The sequence below is a fragment of the Oncorhynchus keta genome, chromosome 34 (genome assembly GCF_023373465.1).
Source record: "Oncorhynchus keta strain PuntledgeMale-10-30-2019 chromosome 34, Oket_V2, whole genome shotgun sequence".
Taxonomy (NCBI): Eukaryota; Metazoa; Chordata; class Actinopteri; order Salmoniformes; family Salmonidae; genus Oncorhynchus; species Oncorhynchus keta.
In genome coordinates, this window is record NC_068454.1 from 78,450,766 (window position 1) to 78,478,022 (window position 27,257).

Genomic DNA, 27,257 nt, shown 5'->3' on the forward strand with positions numbered 1-27,257 from the left:
GTGGGGGTGGGGGATATGACTGTGACCTGTATCTGTAGTGTGTTGGTGTGTGGGGGATATGGCTGTGACCTGTATCTGTAGTGTGTTGGTGTGTGTGGGGTGGGGATATTACTGTGACCTGTATCTGTAGTGTGTTGGTGTGTGTGGGGTGGGGGATATGACTGTGACCTGTATATGTAGTGTGTTGGTGTGTGTGGGTGGGGGATATGACTGTGACCTGTATATGTAGTGTGTTGGTGTGTGTGGGGTGGGGGATATGGCTGTGACCTGTATCTGCAGTGTGTTGGTGTGTGTGGGGTGGGGGATATGGCTGTGACCTGTATCTGTAGTGTGTTGGTGTGTGTGGGGTGGGGGATATGACTGTGACCTGTATATGTAGTGTGTTGGTGTATATGGGGTGGGGGATATGGCTGTGACCTGTATCTGTAGTGTGTTGGTGTGTGTGGGGTGGGGGATATGGCTGTGACCTGTATATGTAGTGTGTTGGTGTGTGTGTGGGGTGGGGGTATGGCTGTGACTTGTATCTGTAGTGTGTTGGTGTGTCTGTGGGGTGGGGGGTATGGCTGTGACCTGTATCTGTAGTGTGTTGGTGTGTGGGATATGACTGTGACCTGTATCTGTAGTGTGTTGGTGTGTCTGTGGGGTGGGGGATATGGCTGTGACCTGTATCTGTAGTGTGTTGGTGTGTCTGTGGGGTGGGGGATATGACTGTGACTTGTATCTGTAGTGTGTTGGTGTGTGTGGGGTGGGGGGTATGGCTGTGACCTGTATCTGTAGTGTGTTGGTGTGTGTGGGGGGGGGGATATGACTGTGACTTGTATCTGTAGTGTGTTGGTGTGTGTGGGGTGGGGGATATGACTGTGACTTGTATCTGTAGTGTGTTGGTGTGTGTGGGGTGGGGATATGACTGTGACCTGTATCTGTAGTGTGTTGGTGTGTGTGGGGTGGGGATATGACTGTGACTTGTATCTGTAGTGTGTTGGTGTGTCTGTGGGGTGGGGGATATGACTGTTACCTGTATCTGTAGTGTGTTGGTGTGTCTGTGGGGTGGGGATATGACTGTTACCTGTATCTGTAGTGTGTTGGTGTGTCTGTGGGGTGGGGGATATGACTGTTACCTGTATCTGTAGTGTGTTGGTGTGTCTGTGGGGTGGGGATATGACTGTGACCTGTATCTGTAGTGTGTTGGTGTGTGTGGGGTGGGGGGATATGACTGTGACCTGTATATGTAGTGTGTTGGTGTGTGTGGGGTGGGGGATATGACTGTGACCTGTATCTGTAGTGTGTTGGTGTGTGTGGGGGGGGATATGACTGTGACTTGTATCTGTAGTGTGTTGGTGTGTCTGTGGGGTGGGGGATATGACTGTTACCTGTATCTGTAGTGTGTTGGTGTGTCTGTGGGGTGGGGGGTATGACTGTTACCTGTATCTGTAGTGTGTTGGTGTGTCTGTGGGGTGGGGGATATGACTGTGACCTGTATCTGTAGTGTGTTGGTGTGTCTGTGGGGTGGGGGATATGGCTGTGACCTGTATCTGTAGTGTGTTGGTGTGTCTGTGGGGTGGGGGATATGGCTGTGACCTGTATCTGTAGTGTGTTGGTGTGTCTGTGGGGTGGGGATATGGCTGTGACCTGTATCTGTAGTGTGTTGGTGTGTGGGGGATGTGACTGTGACCTGTATCTGAAGTGTGTTGGTGTGTCTGTGGGGTGGGGGATATGGCTGTGACCTGTATCTGTAGTGTGTTGGTGTGTGTGTGGGGTGGGGGATATGACTGTTACCTGTATCTGTAGTGTGTTGGTGTGTCTGTGGGGTGGGGGATATGGCTGTGACCTGTATCTGTAGTGTGTTGGTGTGTGTGTGTGGGGTGGGGGATATGACTGTGACCTGTATCTGTAGTGTGTTGGTGTGTGGGGGATATGACTGTGACCTGTATCTGTAGTGTGTTGGTGTGTGGGGGATATGACTGTGACCTGTATATGTAGTGTGTTGATGTGTGTGGGGTGGGGGTATGGCTGTGACCTGTATCTGTAGTGTGTTGGTGTGTGTGTGGGGTGGGGGTATGGCTGTGACCTGTATATGTAGTGTGTTTGTGTGTGTGGGGTGGGGGTATGGCTGTGACTTGTATCTGTAGTGTGTTGGTGTGTCTGTGGGGTATGGCTGTGACCTGTATCTGTAGTGTGTTGATGTGTGTGGGGTGGGGGTATGGCTGTGACCTGTATCTGTAGTGTGTTGGTGTGTGGGGGGTGGGGGATATGACTGTGACCTGTATCTGTAGTGTGTTGGTGTGTGGGGGGATATGGCTGTGACCTGTATCTGTAGTGTGTTGGTGTGTGTGTGGGGTGGGGGATATTACTGTGACCTGTATATGTAGTGTGTTGGTGTGTGTGTGTGGGGTGGGGGATATGACTGTGACCTGTATATGTAGTGTGTTGGTGTGTGTGTGGGGTGGGGGATATGACTGTGACCTGTATCTGTAGTGTGTTGTGTGTGTGGGGTGGGGGATATGACTGTGACCTGTATCTGTAGTGTGTTGGTGTGTGTGGGGTGGGGGATATGACTGTGACCTGTATCTGTAGTGTGTTGGTGTGTGTGTGGGGTGGGGGATATGACTGTGACCTGTATATGTAGTGTGTTGGTGTGTGTCTGGGGTGGGGGATATGACTGTGACCTGTATATGTAGTGTGTTGGTGTGTGGGGGATATGACTGTGACCTGTATATGTAGTGTGTTGGTGTGTGTGGGGTGGGGATATGACTGTGACCTGTATCTGTAGTGTGTTGGTGTGTGGGGGGTGGGGATATGACTGTGACCTGTATCTGTAGTGTGTTGGTGTGTGTGGGGTGGGGGATATGACTGTGACCTGTATATGTAGTGTGTTGGTGTGTGTGTGGGGTGGGGGATATGACTGTGACCTGTATATGTAGTGTGTTGGTGTGTGTCTGGGGTGGGGGATATGACTGTGACCTGTATATGTAGTGTGTTGGTGTGTGGGGGATATGACTGTGACCTGTATATGTAGTGTGTTGGTGTGTGTGGGGTGGGGATATGACTGTGACCTGTATCTGTAGTGTGTTGGTGTGTGGGGGGTGGGGATATGACTGTGACCTGTATCTGTAGTGTGTTGGTGTGTGTGGGGTGGGGAATATGACTGTGACTTGTATCTGTAGTGTGTTGGTGTGTGGGGTGGGGATATGACTGTGACCTGTATATGTAGTGTGTTGGTGTGTGGGGTGGGGATATGACTGTGACCTGTATATGTAGTGTGTTGGTGTGTGGGGTGGGGATATGACTGTGACCTGTATATGTAGTGTGTGGTACAGTCCCAGTACCAGATGGGTTAACAATCTTTGGATGGGATTTGACTCTAGAATGTCATAAAAGAGACCAGGAAGTGTTCCCTGGAGCCAACGGTTCATGTTGTTTCACTCAGTCCCAGTCAAATCCATGGAGTTCTATTTACCGGGAGGAGGTCCATCTGGCTCCTAGTGTGGACATACTTCCTGAGGAACCTTGGAATGTATGACATCACTGTCTGATCCAGCCACATCTCATTCTAGAGTCAATATGACATAATCATGATGGATTTTTGTCCTGTGTGATTTTAACTATCAGAGAGGAGTTGTGTGTGTGTTTCTTGTGTTTGTGTGTGTGCGTGTTTCTTGTGTTTGTGTGTGCGTGTTTCTGTGCGTGCGTGTGTGTGTGTGTATTGTATTATGAGGGGGAACCACTGGTTAGTGTTTGGTTGGCCACACACACTCTCCTAGTGTTAAACATGTGTACCAGTGGCATTAACAACAGTCCTGTGATGGTTCACTCACCAGGCTACATATTTGTGTGTGTGTACTATGTGAATGTGTGTCACAACATTCTATGTTTAAGCCCGATCATGTGTGTGTACATGTGTTTACTCTGTTGCATAGAAGCAATAGGGGAACAGAGAGGGATAGAGGAAGGAGGGAGAGGAGAAAAGTAGAGGAGGGGGGGAGTGACTCATTTAAGTAGTAGTGAAAGAAGGTATTGTGTATAGAAATCTGTATGCAGAGGGAGGGAGGAGGGGAGATGGGGAGAGAAGGGCATAGCAAACACCCTGGGAGAGAGAGAGACCTGAGAGAGCAAGAGAGGTCACAGAGAGGTAGAGAGAGAGGTAGAGAGAGAGAGAGAGAGGTAGAGAGAGAGAGGTAGAGAGAGAGAGAGGTAGAGAGAGAGAGGGAGAGAGGTAGAGAGAGAGAGAGAGAGGTAGAGAGAGAGAGAGAGGTAGAGAGAGGGAGAGAGGTAGAGAGAGAGAGAGAGAGAGAGAGGTAGAGAGAGAGAGGTAGAGAGAGAGGTAGAGAGAGAGAGAGAGAGAGAGAGAGAGGTAGAGAGAGAGAGGTAGAGAGAGAGAGAGTAGAGAGAGAGAGGTAGAGAGAGAGAGGTAGAGAGAGAGAGAGGTAGAGAGAGAGAGGGAGAGAGGTAGAGAGAGAGAGAGAGGTAGAGAGAGAGAGAGAGAGAGAGGTAGAGAGAGAGAGGGAGAGAGGTAGAGAGAGAGAGAGAGAGAGAGAGAGGTAGAGAGAGAGAGGTAGAGAGAGAGAGAGAGAGAGAGAGAGAGAGAGAGAGAGAGAGAGAGAGAGAGAGAGAGAGAGAGAGAGAGAGAGAGAGAGAGAGAGAGAGAGAGAATGACCACAGAGGTAGAGAGATTTTTTTTGTGTGGAAATGGAACCCAAAAGGATTCTACCTGGAACCAAAAAGGTTCTACCTGGAACCAAAAAGGGTTCATCAAAATGGTTCTCCTATGGGACAGCCAAATAATCCTTTTAGGTTCTATATAGCCCTTTTTTTCTATGAGTGTAGAAGGTCAGAGATAGGGGTCAGAAAGTTACTGGGGTTAATGGGGAATATAGCTAGAGGCAGAGCGAGAGAGAGATAGAGTGTGAGAGAGAGAGACATACAGAGGGATAGAGAGAGACAGAGACGTACAAAGAGAGAGAGAGAGAGGCGGAGAGATAGAGACAGAGAGACAGAGAGACAGAGATACATGGAGAGAGAGAGATAGATGGGAGAGAGAGATAGATGGAGAGACAGAGATGGATGGAGAGACAGAGATAGATGGAGAGACAGAGATAGATGGAGAGACAGAGAGACCGAGATAGATGAGAGAGAGAGACCGAGATAGATGAGAGAGAGAGACCGAGATAGATGGAGAGAGAGAGACCGAGATACATGGAGAGAGAGAGATAGATGGAGAGACAGAAATAGATGGAGAGACAGAGATAGATGGAGACAGATAGATGGAGAGACAGAGATAGATGGAGAGACAGAGATAGAGAGACAGAGATAGATGGAGCGAGAGAGAGAGAGACAGAGATAGATGGAGAGAGAGAGACAGAGATACATGGAGAGAGAGAGATAGATGGGAGAGACAGAGATAGATGGAGAGACAGAAATAGATGGAGAGACAGAGATAGATGGAGAGACAGAGATAGATGGAGAGACAGAGAGAGAGACCGAGATAGATGGAGAGAGAGATACCGAGATAGATGGAGAGAGAGATACCGAGATACATGGAGAGAGAGAGATAGATGGGAGAGAGAGATAGATGGAGAGACAGAGATTGATGGAGAGACAGAAATAGATGGAGAGACAGAAATAGATGGAGAGACAGAGATAGATGGAGAGAGAGAGAGAGAGACCGAGATAGATGGAGAGAGAGAGACCGAGATAGATGGAGACAGAGATAGATGGAGAGACAGAGATAGAGAGACAGAGATAGATGGAGCGAGAGAGAGACAGAGATAGATGGAGCGAGAGAGAGACAGAGATAGATGGAGAGAGAGAGAGACAGAGATAGATGGAGAGAGAGAGAGACAGAGATAGATGGAGAGAGAGAGAGACAGAGATAGATGGAGAGAGAGAGAGACAGAGATAGATGGAGAGAGAGAGACAGAGATAGATGGAGAGAGAGAGAGACAGAGACAGATGGAGAGAGAGATAGATGGAGAGAGAGATGCAGAGGGAGAGAGAGGGAAGTATGTGACAGAGGAAGAAGAGAAGGATTCATGGAAAGGTACACAAGCGGAAAGAGAGAGTGTGTGCATGTGTAAGAAGAGCAGAGGTTTTAGGATGAGAGAGAAAGAGAGGAGAGGAAAGTGTGGAATGTGGAGAGAAACCGACTGAAGGAGAGAAAAACGAGAGTACACTTTGACCTGACTTCTGAGTGAAAGGAACTATTAAGAAAGACTACACCTCTTCTTTTCTCTCACACACTCTCCCTCTCTGTCTTCTCTCTCTTTCATTCTTCCCTTGCTCTCTTTCCCACATCTACTCTAGAGTCAATATTTACTCAGTGTCAAAGGAGCATGCCTCCACACAACAAGCACCTAGGCCTTATCTACTGTATCTAATGTACACTATATATACAAATGTATGTGGACACCCCTTCAAATGAGTGGATTCTGCTATGTCAGCCATATGTATAAAATCAAGCACACCACCATGCAATCTCCATAGACAAACATTGTAGACAAACTTTGGCAGTAGAATGGCTCTTACTGAAGAGCTCAATGACTTTCAATGTGGCACCATCATAGGATGCCACCTATCCAACAAGTCAGTTCTTCAAATTTTTGCCCTGCTAGAGCTGCCCCAGTCAACTGTAAGTGCTGTTATTGTGAAGTGGAAATGTCTAGGAGCAACAACGGCTCAGCCGCGAAGTGGTAGGCCACACAAGCTCACAGAACGGGACCGCTGAGTGCTGAAGCGCGTAGCACGTAAAAATCACATGTCCTCGGTTGCAACACTCACTACCTAGTTCCAAACTGCCTCTGGAAACAACGTCAGCACAAGAGCTGTTTGTCTGGAGCATAATGAAAGATCACCATGCACAATGCCAAGCGTCTGCTGGTGTGGTATAAAGCTTGCCGCCATTGGGCTCTGGAGCAGTGGAAATGCGTTCTCTCGAGTGAGGAATCACACTTCACCATCTGGCAGTCTGACGGACGAGTCTAGGAGAACGCTACCTACCTGAATGCTTAGTGTCAACTTTGATGGAGGAGGAATAATGTTCTGTGGCTGTTTTTCATGGTTCGGGTTAGGCCCCTTAGTTCCAGTGAAGGGAAATCTTAACACTACAGCATTCAATGACATTCTATATTTTTTATTGTATTATTATATATATTTTTTGGTGTACTTTTTACACCTTTTTCTTCCCAATTTTGTGGTATCCAATTGGTAGTTACAGTCTTGTCCCATCGCTGCACCTCCCGTACGGACTTGGGAGAGGCGAAAGTCGAGAACCTTGCATCCACCGAAACACGACCCTGCCAAGCTGCACTGCTTCTTGACACACTGCTGGCTTAACCCGTAACCCAGCTGCATCAATGTGTTGGTGGAAACACCGTACAACTGGCAAAACGAGTCAGCGTGCAGGCACCCGGCCCGCCACAAGGAGTTGCTAGAGCTCGATGGGACAAGGACATCCCAGCCGGCCAAATGATGGGCCAATTGTGCACTGCCTCATGAGTCTCCCGGTCGCGGCTGGCTGCGTCACAGCCCGTGATCGAAGCCGGGTCTGTAGTGACGCCTTTAGCACTGCGATGCAGTGCCTTAGACCGCTGTGCAACTCGGGAGGCCCCAGAAATGCTTTGTCGAGATCGGTGTAGAAGAACTTGACTGGTCTGCACAGAGGCCTGACCTCAACCCCATTGAACACATTTGGGATGAATTGGAACGCCGACATCAGTACCCAAACTCACTAATGCTCTTGTGGCTGAATGGAAGCAAGTCCCTGCAGCAATGTTCCAACATCTAGTGGAAAGCCTTCCCAGAAGAGTGGAGGCTGTTATAACAGCAAAGGGGGGACCAACTCCATAATAAGGCCCATGATTTTGGGAATGAGATGTTCGACGAGCAGGTGTCCACATACTTCTGGCTATATATATAATATACTATACGACTGCATCTATAACAGTCAGTGCTATAATGAGAGATGTATGACAGCTTTATCACAGGATCAGTATTAAGAGCAGTCCAGTTTACTGTATGGTCTAAGATAAGTACTGCTTGAGTTACACTGCTGGTAGAAGTTGCTGCTAGGCACAGATCTGGGATCAGCTTAACCTTGCTAAACTACTGATCTTAGGTCAGTTTCTGGAGGCATCTTCATCCACCCCGATCTACAGCATGATCCAAGTACTGTCAAATGTATCATATGGTGTAGTTGAAGCAACAATTACTCTACAAAATGGTTATGTACTGTCTGAACAGCCAGAGCATATAGTATTATCGTGGTATTGGTCTCACAAACAACAGCGATGGATGTTGAGAGAGACGTATCCTGCCCTCTCTCCCAAAGTCTTGGCTAAGATAACAGCAGTATTGTTCTCTGAAAAGTTCAGCAATGACAAAATTATTATTGTTTAGAGTCGTTATGAAGTCCCGAACAGACCCAGATGTGCTGGGTAGGACACACACACACACACACACACACACACACACACACACACACACACACACACACACACACACACACACACACACACACACACACACACACACACACACACACACACACACGTTGTGGAGTGGAGTGTGTGTGTAATTATTATCAGCCATGCTATCCATACTGACTAAGTTTGTTTTCTTCTGGGTCCCCTCCAAATAGCTCCAGGGGCAGCGGTGACCTTGTGACCCAGTGTTGCATCCAAACTCCTGTGTGTGTTTATGAAGCTTTCAGAGAAGTAGAACATGTTCATTTCTCATTTGACTCTATCCTTCTAGTGAACAGACCCAATGAGAATGTCTCAGTGTACATCTGTTTCAATGTGATGACCTGATAACGTGGGTCGTCCATCTTGGGAGGTGGTGGACAGACAGACAGCTGGCTTCCTGTGCAGTGATGTATGAGAGTCTATTGTAGTGTTTATCACATGGAGGCTCGGCTTCCTCCTGGGTCAAGGCTAACTCTGAGACATGGCTGGAGACTCCTATGGCTGGAGACTGACTGACTGTAGTGTCATTGGAGTCTACATCCATATCTCAGGGTTATAGGTCAAGGCTAACTCTGAGACATGGCTGGAGACTCCTATGGCTGGAGACTGACTGACTGTGGTGTCGTTGGAGTCTACATCCATGTCCATATCTCAGGGTTATAGGTCAAGGCTAACTCTGAGACATGGCTGGAGACTCCTATGGCTGGAGACTGACTGACTGTGGTATCGTTGGAGTCTACATCCATGTCCATATCTCAGGGTTATAGGTCAAGGCTAACTCTGAGACATGGCTGGAGACTCCTATGGCTGGAGACTGACTGACTGTGGTGTCGTTGGAGTCTACATCCATGTCCATATCTCAGGGTTATAGGTCAAGGCTAACTCTGAGACATGGCTGGAGACTCCTATGGCTGGAGACTGACTGACTGTGGTGTCGTTGGAGTCTACATCCATGTCCATATCTCAGGGTTATAGGTCAAGGCTAACTCTGAGACATGGCTGGAGACTCCTATGGCTGGAGACTGACTGACTGTGGTGTCGTTGGAGTCTACATCCATGTCCATATCTCAGGGTTATAGGTCAAGGCTACAGGCTGGAAAACATGCTTTATCATTAGTCAGGTCAGAATAGTTAGAACAGTTAGGAAGCTGACCAACAGATTACACATAAACCCACCTGGAAGTGTGCGAGTTGTTTGTGTGTATCTTTGTCTGTTTCTGTGTGTTCTTGAGTTGATATGTACAGCTGTTTAGTGATGTGAGGCCCTGGACAGGCTGAGAGGACTAGGGGCCATTCCCAGATGGGCAATCCCTGTTCCGTCACCGAGATGATCCGTGTGGAAACAGCTGCAGCTGCAGTTCCCAAGAATGTCTGTTCCCCCAAGGAGTTAACTAGGGCACACCCAGGAGGGTGTGTGTGTTTGTGTGGTCAACAATAGCTTTCACAGTGGAATGTTCTGTGTGATCAAGACTTAGCGTTTGTGTGTTTACAGAACTTCTGTGTTTTGCTGTTTATGGGCATTCCAATAGTGTTTTTCTGTCTGTGTTTGTAGAAGTGCAGTTGATTGGTCTGTCAGTGTGGGCATCCTCTCTGTCCTCTGTACTGTGTGGCACAGCGGAGGTTGTTGAAGGGAGGACGGCTCATAGTAATGGCTGGAATGGAGTCAATGGAATAGTCCTCCCCTCAGCAGCCTCCACTGGTGTTGCAGTAAGAGTAGACCTCAGTAGTACAAAGCCCCTGGGCCTTGGGGAGGGAGACCCTGGTTGATTTCCCTCTCACTAATGGCCCTATTCATTACAGACAGACCCTCCTCTCCTTCTCACCCTTCGTCCCCTCCTCCCTCCTTCTCCCCCCTCGAGTCCCCTCCTCCCCCTCCATCCTATTTCTCACCCATCTTCTCCCTTCTCCCCCTCCCTCCTTCTCCTTCTCCCCCTCCCCATCTCTACCCTCATCCCCCCCTTTCCCCTCCTCCCCTCCAGTAAAACACACCTGTAACTCCCCCTCCCCTCCAGTAAAACACACCTGTAACCCCCCCTCCCCTCCAGTAAAACACACCTGTAACCCCCCCTCCCCTCCAGTAAAACACACCTGTAACCCCCCCTCCCCTCCAGTAAAACACCTGTAACTTCCCCCTCCCCTCCAGTAAAACACACCTGTAACTCCCCCCTCCCCTCCAGTAAAACACACCTGTAACTCCCTCCTCCCCCCCAGTAACTCACCTGTAACTCCCTCCTCCCCCAGTAAAACTCACCTGTAACCCCCCAGTAAAACACACCTGTAACTCCCTCCTACCCTCCAGTAAAACTCACCTGTAACTCCCTCCTCCCATCCAGTAAAACACACCTGTAACTCCCTCCTCCCATCCAGTAAAACACACCTGTAACTCCCTCCTCCCCTCCAGTAAAACACACCTGTAACTCCCTCCTACCCTCCAGTAAAACTCACCTGTAACTCCCTCCTACCCTCCAGTAAAACACAACTGTAACTCCCTCCTCCCCTCCAGTAAAACACACCTGTAACTCCCTCCTCCCCCCCAGTAAAACTCACCTGTAACTCCCTCCTCCCCTCCAGTAAAACACACCTGTAACTCCCTCCTCCCCTCCTGTAACTTAGCTTACTTTAACTTACTCCCTCTGTCTTTCATTTGCTCACACAACTACTGCCGTGCATCGAGTCTCTCTTTCCTTCTCTCTTTTTCTACCTATTCATTACAGACCCCCCCTATCCTCCTCCTATCCTCCCCCTTTGCCCAGCTCTAAAGCACAGCACACCTATAACTTTCACTGGCCTACAACAATATTCTCTGGCTCTCTCACAGGTCTATTCAGTAGCTATTACTCTCTCCCCTTTACCCTTCTCACTCCTTCTCCCCCTTTCTCCTCCCCCAGTAGTAAAACGTACCTCAGACTTTAACTACTCTACGAGAATGGTCTTCACTCTCTGTCTTTCACCAGTCTATAGAACTACAGTGACTTGTTGTATCTTTCACCAGTCTATAGAACTACAGTGACTTGTTGTATCTTTCACCAGTCTATAGAACTACAGTGACTTGTTGTATCTTTCACCAGTCTATAGAACTACAGTGACTTGTTGTATCTTTCACCAGTCTATAGAACTACAGTGACTTGTTGTATCTTTCACCAGTCTATAGAACTACAGTGACTTGTTGTATCTTTCACCAGTCTATAGAACTACAGTGACTTGTTGTATCTTTCACCAGTCTATAGAACTACAGTGACTTGTTGTATCTTTCACCAGTCTATAGAACTACAGTGACTTGTTGTATCTTTCACCAGTCTATAGAACTACAGTGACTTGTTGTATCTTTCACCAGTCTATAGAACTACAGTGACTTGTATATTTCACCAGTCTATAGAACTACAGTGACTTGTTGTATCTTTCACCAGTCTATAGAACTACAGTGACTTGTTGTATCTTTCACCAGTCTATAGAACTACAGTGACTTGTTGTATCTTTCACCAGTCTATAGAACTACAGTGACTTGTTGTATCTTTCACCAGTCTATAGAACTACAGTGACTTGTATCTTTCACCAGTCTATAGAACTACAGTGACTTGTATCTTTCACCAGTCTATAGAACTACAGTGACTTGTTGTATCTTTCACCAGTCTATAGAACTACAGTGACTTGTTGTATCTTTCACCAGTCTATAGAACTACAGTGACTTGTTGTATCTTTCACCAGTCTATAGAACTACAGTGACTTGTTGTATCTTTCACCAGTCTATAGAACTACAGTGACTTGTTGTATCTTTCACCAGTCTATAGAACTACAGTGACTTGTATCTTTCACCAGTCTATAGAACTACAGTGACTTGTATCTTTCACCAGTCTATAGAACTACAGTGACTTGTATCTTTCACCAGTCTATAGAACTACAGTGACTTGTATCTTTCACCAGTCTATAGAACTACAGTGACTTGTATCTTTCACCAGTCTATAGAACTACAGTGACTTGTATCTTTCACCAGTCTATAGAACTACAGTGACTTGTATCTTTCACCAGTCTATAGAACTACAGTGACTTGTTGTATCTTTCACCAGTCTATAGAACTACAGTGACTTGTTGTATCTTTCACCAGTCTATAGAACTACAGTGACTTGTATCTTTCACCAGTCTATAGAACTACAGTGACTTGTTGTATCTTTCACCAGTCTATAGAACTACAGTGACTTGTATCTTTCACCAGTCTATAGAACTACAGTGACTTGTATCTTTCACCAGTCTATAGAACTACAGTGACTTGTATCTTTCACCAGTCTATAGAACTACAGTGACTTGTATCTTTCACCAGTCTATAGAACTACAGTGACTTGTACTACAGTGAACTACAGTTGTATCTTTCACCAGTCTATAGAACTACAGTGACTTTGTATCTTTCACCAGTCTATAGAACTACAGTGACTTGTTGTATCTTTGACCAGTTATAGAACTACAGTGACTTGTTGTATCTTTCACCAGTCTATAGAACTACAGTGACTTGTATCTTTCACCAGTCTATAGAACTACAGTGACTTGTATCTTTCACCAGTCTATAGAACTACAGTGACTTGTATCTTTCACCAGTCTATAGAACTACAGTGACTTGTATCTTTTAGAACTACAGTCTATAGAACTATAGAACAGTGACTTGTATCTTTCACCAGTCTATAGAACTACAGTGACTTGTATCTTTCACCAGTCTATAGAACTACAGTGACTTGTATCTTTCACCAGTCTATAGAACTACAGTGACTTGTTGTATCTTTCACCAGTCTATAGAACTACAGTGACTTGTTGTATCTTTCACCAGTCTATAGAACTACAGTGACTTGTATCTTTCACCAGTCTATAGAACTACAGTGACTTGTTGTATCTTTCACCAGTCTATAGAACTACAGTGACTTGTATCTTTCACCAGTCTATAGAACTACAGTGACTTGTATCTTTCACCAGTCTATAGAACTACAGTGACTTGTATCTTTCACCAGTCTATAGAACTACAGTGACTTGTATCTTTCACCAGTCTATAGAACTACAGTGACTTGTATCTTTCACCAGTCTATAGAACTACAGTGACTTGTTGTATCTTTCACCAGTCTATAGAACTACAGTGACTTGTATCTTTCACCAGTCTATAGAACTACAGTGACTTGTATCTTTCACCAGTCTATAGAACTACAGTGACTTGTTGTATCTTTCACCAGTCTATAGAACTACAGTGACTTGTTGTATCTTTCACCAGTCTATAGAACTACAGTGACTTGTATCTTTCACCAGTCTATAGAACTACAGTGACTTGTTGTATCTTTCACCAGTCTATAGAACTACAGTGACTTGTATCTTTCACCAGTCTGTAGAAGAATGTGAACCCTTTGGAAATACCTGAATTTCTGCATAAATTAGTCATAAAACTTGATCTGATCTTCATCTAGGTCACAACAATAGACAAACACAGTCTGCATAAACATATAACACACAAACAATTATACGTGTTTTCATGTCTTTATTGAACACACCGTGTAAAACATTCACAGTGCAGGGTGGGAAAAGTATGTGAACCCTTGGATTTAATAACTGGTTGACCCTCCTTTGGCAGCAATAACCTCAACCAAATGTTTTCTGTATTTGCGGATCAGACCTGCACAACGGTCAGGAGGAATTTTGGGCCATCCCTCTTTACAAAACTTTATTTCCCCATTGCCTCTCTTTCTCCTCTTTCTTCAGTTTCAATACAGTCACAACTCTCTCTCTTTCTTCAGTTTCAATACTGTCACAAAACTCTCACTCTCTTTCTCTCCTCCCCCTGTCACTTTACCCCTCCCTTTTCCATCTATTCATTCACCCTTGTTGTCAGACTCTCCCAAGCAATGTAGATATAGAGAAACGTATAACCCTGCCTACACACGCACACAGGCAAACAAACACGCACACACACACGTGCGCACCCACGCACACATGCACACAAACACACACACATGCATGCACGCAAGCACACACATATACAGTTAAAAGGAAAAAAATATGCATTCCCTTACAATTCCACAGACCCTCTGCTGCTCATAAAACACAGTAGTACACACACATTCTACACATTGAATTTCTCACTCCCTATTCAGTCACTTAGCCTCCCTCTGTTTTACACACACTAAACACTATAAGAAGAGAACCATGTAACTCCTGCCTGCAGTGCCTAGACAATAACACATACATGACAACACACCCTTTCTCTTTCTGACTGTTTCTCCAGCCTCCATCTATTCATTAGGCTCTTCTCCTCCAATCACTGTTCTTTACCGTTTACACACACACACACACACACACACAATCCATTGTGTGAACCTTTTGAACGTATTTTTCACACATTCTCTCATTGACATAAACAGTCACGGTTATTTTTTTAAACTGGTGATGTACGTGCGTATGTGTGTGAGTGTGTATGTTCACTTGACTGTCCAGATGAGTAGAGTGTCTTTTTAAACTTCCCAGCTGTTGGTGACAGCTGTGTGACCGGAAGAAGGAGAGAGAGGGCGAGAGAACAAAAGAGAGAGGGGAAGAAAGAGGAGAGAGGGGAAGAAAGGAGAAGAAAGAGAGGAGAGAGGGGAAGAAAGAGAGGGGAAGAAAGAGAGGAGAAAAAAGAGGAGAGGGGAAGAAAGAGAGGAGAAAAAAGAGGAGAGGGGAAGAAAGAGAGGAGAAAAAAGAGGAGAGAGGGGAAGAAAGAGAGGAGAAGAAAGAGAGGAGAAGAAAGAGAGGAGAGAGGGGAAGAAGAAAGAGAGGAGAGAGGGGAAGAAGAAAGAGAGGGGAAGAAGAAAGAGAGGAGAGAGGGGAAGAAGAAAGAGAGGAGAGAGGGGAAGAAAGAGGAGAGAGGGGAAGAAAGAGAGGAGAAAAAAGAGGAGAGAGGGGAAGAAAGAGAGGAGAAAAAAGAGGAGAGAGGAGAAGAAAGAGAGGAGAAGAAAGAGAGGAGGAGAAGAAAGAGAGGAGGAGAAGAAAGAGAGGAGAGAGGAGAAGAAAGAGGAGAGAGGAGAAGAAAGAGGAGAAGAAAGAGGAGAAGAAAGAGGAGAGAGGAGAAGAAAGAGGAGAAGAAAGAGGAGAAGAAAGAGGAGAAGAAAGAGGAGGAAGATAGAGCGGAGAGAGAGAGGGGGAAGATAGAGCGGAGAGAGAGAGGGGGAAGATAGAGCGGAGAGAGAGGGGGAAGATAGAGCGGAGAGAGAGAGGGGGAAGATAGAGCGGAGAGAGAGAGAGGGGAAGATAGAGCGGAGAGAGAGGGGGAAGAGAGAGGGGAGAGAGAGAGGGGGAAGATAGAGGGGAGAGAGAGAGGGGGAAGATAGAGCGGAGAGAGAGAGGGGGAAGATAGAGCGGAGAGAGAGAGGGGGAAGATAGAGCGGAGAGAGAGAGAGGGGAAGATAGAGCGGAGAGAGAGAGAGGGAAGATAGAGCGGAGAGAGAGAGGGGGAAGATAGAGCGGAGAGAGAGAGGGGGAAGATAGAGCGGAGAGAGAGAGAGAGGGGGAAGATAGAGCGGGAGAGAGAGAGAGGGGGAAGATAGAGCGGAGCGGAGAGAGAGAGAGGGGAAGATAGAGCGGAGAGAGAGAGAGAGGGGGAAGATAGAGCGGAGAGAGAGAGAGGGGAAGATAGAGCGGAGAGAGAGAGAGAGGGGGAAGATAGAGCGGAGAGAGAGAGAGAGAGGGGAAGATAGAGCGGAGAGAGAGAGAGGGGAAGATAGAGCGGAGAGAGAGAGAGGGGAAGATAGAGCGGAGAGAGAGAGGGGGAAGATAGAGCGGAGAGAGAGAGGGGGAAGATAGAGCGGAGAGAGAGAGGGGGAAGATAGAGCGGAGAGAGAGAGGGGGAAGATAGAGCGGAGAGAGAGAGGGGGAAGATAGAGCGGAGAGAGAGAGGGGGAAGATAGAGCGGAGAGAGAGAGGGGGAAGATAGAGCGGAGAGAGAGAGGGGGAAGATAGAGCGGAGAGAGAGAGGGGGAAGATAGAGCGGAGAGAGAGAGGGGAAGATAGAGCGGAGAGAGAGAGGGGGAAGATAGAGCGGAGAGAGAGAGAGGGGAAGAGCGGAGATAGAGCGGAGAGAGAGAGGGGGAAGATAGAGCGGAGAGGAGAGAGAGAGGGGGAAGATAGAGCGGAGAGAGAGAGAGGGGGAAGATAGAGCGGAGAGAGAGAGGGGGGAAGATAGAGCGATAGAGAGAGAGAGGGGAAGATAGAGCGGAGAGAGAGAGAGGGGGAAGATAGAGCGGAGAGAGAGAGAGAGAGGGGGAAGATAGAGCGAGAGAGAGAGAGAGAGGGGGAAGATAGAGCGGAGAGAGAGAGAGGGGGAAGATAGAGCGGAGAGAGAGAGAGGGGGAAGATAGAGCGGAGAGAGAGAGAGGGAAGATAGAGCGGAGAGAGAGAGAGAGGGAAGATAGAGCGGAGAGAGAGAGAGAGGGAAGATAGAGCGGAGAGAGAGAGAGGGAAGATAGAGCGGAGAGAGAGAGAGAGAGGGAAGATAGAGCGGAGAGAGAGAGAGAGGGGAAGGAAGATAGAGAGGGGAAGAGAGAGAGAGAGAGGGAAGATAGAGCGGAGAGAGAGAGAGGGAAGATAGAGAGAGCGGAGAGAGAGAGAGGGAAGATAGATGAGAGAGAGGGGGGAGAGAGAGAGAGAGGGAAGATAGAGCGGAGAGAGAGAGAGGGAAGATAGAGCGGAGAGAGAGAGAGAGGGAAGATAGAGCGAGAGAGAGAGAGAGAGGGAAGATAGAGCGGAGAGAGAGAGAGAGGGAAGATAGAGCGGAGAGAGAGAGAGGGAAGATAGAGCGGAGAGAGAGAGGGAAGATAGAGCGGAGAGAGAGGGAAGATAGAGCGGAGAGAGAGAGAGGGAAGATAGAGCGGAGAGAGAGAGAGAGAGGAAGATAGAGCGGAGAGAGAGAGGGAAGATAGAGCGGAGAGAGAGAGAGGGAAGATAGAGAGGAGAGAGAGAGAGGGAAGATAGAGCGGAGAGAGAGAGAGGGAAGATAGAGCGGAGAGAGAGAGAGGGAAGATAGAGCGGAGAGAGAGAGAGGGGAGAGAGAGCGGGAGAGAGAGAGAGAGGGGAGATAGAGGGGAGAGAGAGAGAGGGAAGATAGAGCGGAGAGAGAGAGAGGGAAGAGCGGAGAGAGAGAGAGGGAAGATAGAGCGGAGAGAGAGAGAGGGAAGATAGAGCGGAGAGAGAGAGGGAAGATAGAGCGGAGAGAGAGAGAGGGAAGATAGAGCGGAGAGAGAGAGAAGAGAGAGCGGAGAGAGAGAGAAGATAGAGCGGAGAGAGAGAGGGAAGATAGAGCGGAGAGAGAGAGGGAAGATAGAGCGGAGAGAGAGAGGGAAGATAGAGCGGAAGAAATAGAGGGAAGATAGAGCGGAAGAAATAGAGGGGAGAGAGAAGATAGAGAGGAGAGTGGAAGAAAGAGGGGAGAGAGAAGATAGCGAGGAAGAAAGAGAGGAGAGAGAAGATAGCGAGGAGAGAGTGGAAGAAATAGAGGGGAGAGAGAGAAGATAGCGAGGAGAGAGCAGAAGAAAGAGAGAGGTGGAAAGCAGGAGACAGATAATAATAAGCTCTCTCTCTCTCTCTCTCTCTCTCTCTCTCTCTCTCTGCTGGTTGAGAGAATGTCAAGAGTGTGCAAAGTTGTCAAGACAAAGGGTGGCTATTTGAAGAATCTCAGATAAATTTATTTTGATTTGTTTAATGCTTTTTTGATTAAAGGATTCCACATGTTATTTCATAGTTGATGTATTCACTATTAGTCTACAATGTAGAAAATAGTACAAATAAATAAAAACCCTTGAATAAGTATGTGTTCTAAACTTCTATAAGTATGTGTTCTAAAACCAGTTGTGTGTATATATATTAGATTTGGCCTATTTCACACACGTGTATTATTACACACTGGAGATACCCCCGGAGACACCCTCAGTGGGGTCACAGGAAGGGAGAGACAGATGTAGACAGACCAAAAAGATTAAAACAGGGGAACTAATCAGTGAAAAGAAGGGAGGGGCACCAACTGAAAGGAGAGGAGAGAGTCACAAAGCTTTACAGTGTGTGTGTTTGGAGAGCATAGATGAGTTAATGCGAGCTGATAACATAAAGGGCTTTTGCGTGTTAGTGTGTGTGTGTGGTAACCCCTGACAGCCCTTTTTAGCAGTGTTAAGGCATCCGCATGCTTTCCATCAAACTGTTCAGAAACAGCTCAGGCATATATTATGAAGACATTGTTAGTTCATCGGTGATTGGTCAACAGTAGGGATTCTTCAACTGTTTGCCATTCAACAAGAGAGGAGTTATCTTGCAAATTTTTTCACTTGAGAAATACAAACATTTTAGATGTAAAATTGCACGATTAAGATCTCCTCAAAATTAGTAACAGATTTAAGTTCTTAGATAAGTTTCACACATTTGCTGAATCTTGCGGCCATTTTCACCAAAACTCTAAACACAGCACAAAATGCAAAACTCTCCAAATCTCTAGCAAAAGCAAACACTGCATTCAAAACTGTTCTTTCCAAAATGTTTTTTTTGTTTTTTTTTTGCATCAAAATGACACACGCGCCATATGAATAGATCTGTCTACCAACCAACAACACACTGATGTGCTCAACACAAAACACTGAATATCCCAGCAGTAGGTTTATGATGTGCTCAACACAAAACACTGAATATCCCAGCAGTAGGTTTATGATGTGCTCAACACAAAACACTGAATATCCCAGCAGTAGGTTTATGATGTGCTCAACACAAAACACTGAATATCCCAGCAGTAGGTTTATGATGTGCTCAACACAAAACACTGAATATCCCAGCAGTAGGTTTATGATGTGCTCAACACAAAACACTACTATGAATATCCCAGCAGTAGGTTTATGATGTGCTCAACACAAAACACTGAATATCCCAGCAGTAGGTTTATGATGTGCTCAACACAAAACACTGAATATCCCAGCAGCAGGTTTATGATGTGCTCAACACAAAACACTGAATATCCCAGCAGTAGGTTTTGATGATGAATATCCCAGCAGCAGGTTTATGATGTGCTCAACACAAAACACTGAATATCCCAGCAGTAGGTTTATGATGTGCAACACAAAACACTGAATATCCCAGCAGTAGGTTTATGATGTGCTCAACACAAAACACTGAATATCCCATCAGTAGGTTTATGATGTGCTCAACACAAAACATTGAATATCCCAGCAGTAGGTTTATGATGTGCTCAACACAAAACACTGAATATCCCAACAGTAGGTTTATGATGTGCTCAACACAAAACACTACTATGAATATCCCAGCAGTAGGTTTATGATGTGCTCAACACAAAACATTGAATATCCCAGCAGTAGGTTTATGATGTGCTCAACACAAAACACTACTATGAATATCCCAGCAGTAGGTTTATGATGTGCTCAACACAAAACACTGAATATCCCAGCAGTAGGTTTATGATGTGCGCAACACAAAACACTGAATATCCCAGCAGTAGGTTTATGATGTGCTCAACACAAAACACTGAATATCCCATCAGTAGGTTTATGATGTGCTCAACACAAAACATTGAATATCCCAGCAGTAGGTTTATGATGTGCTCAACACAAAACACTGAATATCCCAACAGTAGGTTTATGATGTGCTCAACACAAAACACTACTATGAATATCCCAGCAGTAGGTTTATGATGTGCTCAACACAAAACATTGAATATCCCAGCAGTAGGTTTATGATGTGCTCAACACAAAACACTACTATGAATATCCCAGCAGTAGGTTTATGATGTGCTCAACACAAAACACTACTCTGAATATCCCAGCAGTAGGTTTATGATGTGCTCAACACAAAACACTACTCTGAATATCCCAGCAGTAGGTTTATGTTATGCTCAACACAAAACACTACTCTGAATATCCCAGCAGTAGGTTTATGATGTGCTCAACACAAAACACTGAATATCCCAGCAGTAGGTTTATGATGTGCTCAACACAAAACACTGAATATCCCAGCAGTAGGTTTATGATGTGCTCAACACAAAACACTGAATATCCCAGCAGTAGGTTTATGATGTGCTCAACACAAAACACTGAATATCCCAGCAGTAGGTTTATGATGTGCTCAACACAAAACACTGAATATCCCATCAGTAGGTTTATGATGTGCTCAACACAAAACATTGAATATCCCAGCAGTAGGTTTATGATGTGCTCAACACAAAACATTGAATATCCCAGCAGTAGGTTTATGATGTGCTCAACACAAAACACTGAATATCCCAGCAGTAGGTTTATGATGTGCTCAACACAAAACACTACTATGAATATCCCAGCAGTAGGTTTATGATGTGCTCAACACAAAACATTGAATATCCCAGCAGTAGGTTTATGATGTGCTCAACACAAAACATTGAATATCCCAGCAGTAGGTTTATGATGTGCTCAACACAAAACACTGAATATCCCAGCAGTAGGTTTATGATGTGCTCAACACAAAACACTGAATATCCCAGCAGTAGGTTTATGATGTGCTCAACACAAAACACTGAATATCCCAGCAGTAGGTTTATGATGTGCTCAACACAAAACACTGAATATCCCAGCAGTAGGTTTATGATGTGCTCAACACAAAACACTGAATATCCAAGCAGTAGGTTTATGATGTGCTCAACACAAAACACTGAATATCCCAGCAGTAGGTTTATGATGTGCTCAACACAAAACACTGAATATCCCAGCAGTAGGTTTATGATGTGCTCAACACAAAACACTGAATATCCCAGCAGTATGTTTATGATGTGCTCAACACAAAACACTGCATATCCCAGCAGCAGGTTTATGATGTGCTCAACACAAAACACTGCATATCCCAGCAGCAGGTTTATGATGTGCTCAACACAAAACACTGAATATCCAGCAGTATGTTTATGATGTGCTCAACACAAAACACTGCATATAGGTTTATGATGTGCTCAACACAAAACACTGAATATCCCATCAGTAGGTTTATGATGTGCTCAACACAAAACATTGAATATCCCAGCAGTAGGTTTATGATGTGCTCAACACAAAACACTGAATATCCCAGCAGTAGGTTTATGATGTGCTCAACACAAAACACTGAATATCCCAGCAGTAGGTTTATGATGTGCTCAACACAAAACACTACTATGAATATCCCAGCAGTAGGTTTATGATGTGCTCAACACAAAACACTGCATATCCCAGCAGCAGGTTTATGATGTGCTCAACACAAAACACTGAATATCCCAGCAGTATGTTTATGATGTGCTCAACACAAAACACTGCATATCCCAGCAGCAGGTTTATGATGTGCTCAACACAAAACACTGCATATCCCAGCAGCAGGTTTATGATGTGCTCAACACAAAACACTGAATATCCCAGCAGTAGGTTTATGCCTTTTGCATTGTCAGTGTTACACTGTAGCCGGTTGTAAAATATTGTTACAGTAATGTATACCTACTCAAATATACATAAATAAACACATACAAATGCAATACAGTAACAAAAACATTGTCATTTATTTCCAAATTGCAGTATTTTTGAGCACTTGTGTTTTGTGTGTAACACTTTCTGTACCCAACAGGAGAAAAAAACATTCAGTAAGATAAAGGGTTTTCTGTACAAAAATAAAAATTGAAAGTTGCTCATTCTTTCAAAACAAAGACAAAAATACATGCAAAATGTAAGAAAAAAGGCATTAGGCTGCATCCTGCCTCCTATTTGGGTCTGGCCACAGCACCTCATCCACATCACAAGCGATGTTCTCCCTGGCTAAACAGCACCTCATCCACATCACAAGCAATGTTCTCCCTGGCTAAACAGCACCTCATCCACATCACAAGCGATGTTCTCCCTGGCTAAACAGCACCTCATCCACATCACAAGCGATGTTCTCCCTGGCTAAACAGCACCTCATCCACATCACAAGCGATGTTCTCCCTGGCTAAACAGCACCTCATCCACATCACAAGCGATGTTCTCCCTGGCTAAACAGCACCTCATCCACATCACAAGCGATGTTCTCCCTGGCTAAACAGCACCTCATCCACATCACAAGCGATGTTCTCCCTGACTAAACAGCACCTCATCCACATCACAAGCGATGTTCTCCCTGGCTAAACAGCATCTCATCCACATCACAAGCGATGTTCTCCCTGGCTAAACAGCACCTCATCCACATCACAAGCAATGTTCTCCCTGGCTAAACAGCACCTCATCCACATCACAAGCGATGTTCTCCCTGGCTAAACAGCACCTCATCCACATCACAAGCGATGTTCTCCTGGCTAAACAGCACCTCATCCACATCACAAGCGATGTTCTCCTGGCTAAACAGCACCTCATCCACATCACAAGCGATGTTCTCCTGGCTAAACAGCACCTCATCCACATCACAAGCATGTTCTCACTAAACAGCACCTCATCCACATCACAAGCGATGTTCTCCCTGGCTAAACAGCATCTCATCCACATCACAAGCGATGTTCTCCTGGCTAAACAGCACCTCATCCACATCACAAGCGATGTTCTCCCTGGCTAAACAGCACCTCATCCACATCACAAGCGATGTTCTCCCTGGCTAAACAGCACCTCATCCACATCACAAGCGATGTTCTCCCTGGCTAAACAGCACCTCATCCACATCACAAGCGATGTTCTCCCTGGCTAAACAGAATCTTCTGGAGTGACGGATCCAGCCGTCGATAGCCCCCACATCAACTTCACCACATGCATCCTCCATTGCCTGAAGAGGCGTGTGAGGGGATGGTGGTCATACACCTTCCATCACCATGCCGGAAAAAAACTATTCAATTGTGTTTAGGAATGGGGAATATGGTGGGAGGTATAGAACAAACTGTGGGTGGTCGATGAACTAGAGCAGCCCGGTGGAAACTCACGTTGTCCCAGATGACAACATACCTGGGCTGCTCTGGTCCACCCCTCTGCTCGGCTGGAATGAGGATGCCGTGTAGTGAGTCCAGGAATGTGATGAGAAGGGCGGTGTTGTAGGGACTAAGGTTGGCATGGTGATGGCTGATGCCTTGCTGGCTAACGGCTGCACACATGGTGATATTCCCTCCATGCTGTCCAGGGACATTCACAATGGCACGGTGGCCAATAATGTTCCGGCCCCTTCTTTTGGCTCGGCTGAAGCCAGCCTCATCAATGGTTTATATAAACGTGCTGAATTGCAGCGGCATCCAGCGCCAAAATAATGTAATGTGTCCACAGTGCTGATATGATAGTAAATTCACAGTATAGTACTTACTTGCTCATATTCATAGTGCTGTTCTTTAACCCTCTCAAATGGTGACCTGTAGGCCTGGTTTCATCAGGATTCAGTTGCGCTATAATACACAGTCCAATGTAGACAAGCCCACCTGGTGAATGTTACTGAATATTATGTTGTCTGAAACATGTTATGTTGTCTGAAATGGATGTGGTTCTGGATGTCTCGTAGGCTAATGGCATTGTTTGCCACCAACACGGTCTCCTGGCCGTCTCTCAGTTCTGCAGAAGATCCACAAATATGATTGGTTACAGTAAGCTAAAATAATCTATTTAATTTCAATATCAAATGACATTACTGTAACGTTGGGCAAAAATCACTGAGTAACATACAGTGAGGAGAACAAGTATTTGATACACTGCCGATTTTGCAGGTTTTCCTACTTACAAAGCATGTGGAGGTCTGTAATTTTTATCATAGGTACACTTCAACTGTGAGAGACGGAATCTAAAACAAAAATCCAGAAAATCACATTGTATGATTTTTAAGTAATTAAATAGCATTTTATTGCATGACATAAGTATTTGATACATCAGAAAAGCAGAACTTAATATTTGGTACAGAAACCTTTGTTTGCAATTACAGAGATCATACGTTTCCTGTAGTTCTTGACCAGGTTTGTACACATTGCAGCAGGGATTTTGGCCCACTCCTCCATACAGACCTTCTCCAGATCCTTCAGGTTTCGGGGCTGTCGCTGGGCAATACGGACTTTCAGCTCCCTTCAAATATTTTCTATTGGGTTCAGGTCTGGAGACTGGCTAGGCCACTCCAGGACCTTGAGATGTTTCTTACGGAGCCACTCCTTAGTTGCCCTGGCTGTGTGTTTCGGGTCGTTGTCATTGTGGAAGACCCAGCCACGACCCATCTTCAATGCTCTTACTGAGGGAAGGAGGTTGTTGGCCAAGATCTCGCGATACATGGCCCCATCCATCCTCCCCTCAATACGGTGCAGTCGCCCTGTCCCCTTTGCAGAAAAGCATTCCCAAAGAATGATGTTTCCACCTCCATGCTTCACGGTTGGGATGGTGTTCTTGGGGTTGTACTCATCCTTCTTCCTCCAAACACGGCGAGTGGAGTTTAGACCAAAAAGCTCTATTTTTGTCTCATAAGACCACATGACCTTCTCCCATTCCTCCTCTGGATCATCCAGATGGTCATTGGCAAACTTCAGATGGGCCTGGACATGCGCTGGCTTGAGCAGGGGGACCTTGCGTGCGCTGCAGGATTTTAATCCATAACGGCGTGGTGTGTTACTAATGGTTTTCTTTGAGACTGTGGTCCCAGCTCTCTTCAGGTCATTGACCAGGTCCTGCCATGTAGTTCTGTGCTGATCCCTCACCTTCCTCGTGATCATTGATGCCCCACGAGGTGAGATCTTGCATGGAGCCCCAGACCGAGGGTGATTGACCGTCATCTTGAACTTCTTCCATTTTCTAATAATTGCGCCAACAGTTGTTGCCTTCTCACCAAGCTGCTTGGCTATTGTCCTGTAGCCCATCCCAGCCTTGTGCAGGTCTACAATTTTATCCCTGATGTTCTTACACAGCTCTCTGGTCTTGGCCATTGTGGAGAGGTTGGAGTCTGTTTGATTGAGTGTGTGGACAGGTGTCTTTTATACAGGTCACGAGTTCAAACAGGTGCAGTTAATACAGGTAATGAGTGGAGAACAGGAGGGCTTCTTAAAGAAAAACTAACAGGTCTGTGAGAGCCGGAATTCTTACTGGTTGGTAGGTGATCAAATAATTATGTCATGCAATAAAATGCAAATGAATTACTTAAAAAAAAATCATACAATGTGATTTTCTGGATTTTTGTTTTAGATTCTGTCTCTCACATTTGAAGTGTACCTTTGATAAAATTACAGACCTCTACATGCTTTGCAAGTAGGAAAACCTGCAAAAATCGTCAGTGTATCAAATACTTGTTCTCCCCACTGTAGGCCTAATGGTATGTCGGACTTCAGTATACATAAAGATGGTATGTAACTTACTGGTTGTTATTTCTGAATGTACGGATGATAGATGCAACCGTGTAGCAGCTCAGGTTGGGCTGAACTCTCTGCCCAGACTCCCTCATACTCAATCCATGGTTGAGCACATGGTCAACCAATGTGGCCCTGATCTCATCTGAGACAACTGTCTGTCTGTCCGTCCGTCCGTCCGTCCGTCCGTCCGTCCGTCCGTCCGTCCGTCCGTACCGTCCGCATCGTCCGCATCGTCCTCCTTCACCTCTGGCTCTTGCTTCACCATTGACTTCCATTTTCCTCCACAACAGGAGAGCTCATCTGTGGCCTTTTATAGTGCTAAAGCTCTGAATTCTAAGTGAACAATTCAGCAGCGAGTGTTTACACCTGTGAGGAGTGGGTGTTTCTAATTGGTGTATAGAGCTTGGCATTGTGATTGGAGTTGCTTTCCGAAGGGACTAAAGATAATTTAACGTTTAATGTTGTGCCTAACAGTAGAAAACTGTGTGTAGTGTTTTGCAAAATGTGTGATATAGAATTGAAAAGTGTAAAGCAGGAATTGTGCTTGCAATTTTGCAGACTTGGTTTCAGGGATTTGGTACATGAGTTTCAGGTTTCGGTGATTGCATTTCAAGTTCCAGTTTTAGTGTGTAAACAATTGTGAAAAACAGTAATTCTGACTATTTTGAGGAAGTGTTTACTGGCTACGGCGTCTCAAGATGGACAAACAGTACCTTTGCAGTTTTTTCAACATTTTAACGCAAAGGTCTTTTAAGGGAGTACGAGAGCACCTTTGTTTGGTCCTCGGCTAGGTGAAGGCTGAACCGAAGCATGCCGACCACTTCAGGCGTTTCTAGTATTAACACTGTGAGTAAGTACTGTCACTTAGTAACTGAACTCCTTCTGCCCTCTTTATTAGTGCTTTGTGTGTGTGTGTCCCTCTGGGGGTTAAAGTGATTTACAGGTAGTCCTATGATCTTCACTGTTCCTCTATTGGAGAAATATATCAGGTGTGCAGGGTTAGACTCCAACTGTAGTTTCACTCTCCTCACTCCCTTAAGAATGCTCAAACTGTCTCCAGTTCTTCTCTATTGGCCTGACTCGCACGTGCATAGACACACTTACACACACACACACACACACACACTCACACTCACACTCACACACTCAGACATACAGCTCAGTGTTGGATAGAAAAGCTGTGTGGATTTATGTGTGTGTGGCTGATCCCAGAGAGTCTATTATTTCCATATGCTGCTTAGTGCATCGGCACACTGTCAGAGCGATCATGAGACAATGGTGTGTGTGTGTGTGTGTGTGTGTCTCTAATACCTCTCTCCCATTTTATTCTTGCCCTCTTAATTTGTATGACTCTCTCTCATCTCTTCTTCTCTGTTTCTCCATCCACCTAGTGTACTGGCCAGCCTTAGGGTTGGGCATGATATTATAGTCTCAATTGTCAATACTTGAGATCTACAATACTGACATGTACTTGTCCCTCCCTCCCTCCCCCTCCCTCCCTCCCTCCC

The 27,257-nt window shown here is 45.8% G+C and overlaps 1 protein-coding gene and 1 long non-coding RNA gene across 3 annotated transcripts in view; one reads left to right on the top strand and one right to left on the bottom strand.

Annotated features, from left to right (window-relative positions):
• The window catches only part of LOC127915293 (ADAMTS-like protein 4), a 131,850-nt gene that overhangs the window by 52,198 nt on the left and 52,395 nt on the right, over positions 1-27,257 (top strand). The gene's annotated exons all lie outside the window — the stretch shown is intronic.
• On the bottom strand, positions 22,267-26,000 carry LOC127915296 (uncharacterized). Its single transcript, XR_008090918.1, has 3 exons — positions 25,756-26,000; positions 22,977-23,983; positions 22,267-22,512 (listed from the first exon to the last, which is right to left on the bottom strand). It is a non-coding gene; the product is annotated as an uncharacterized LOC127915296 (long non-coding RNA).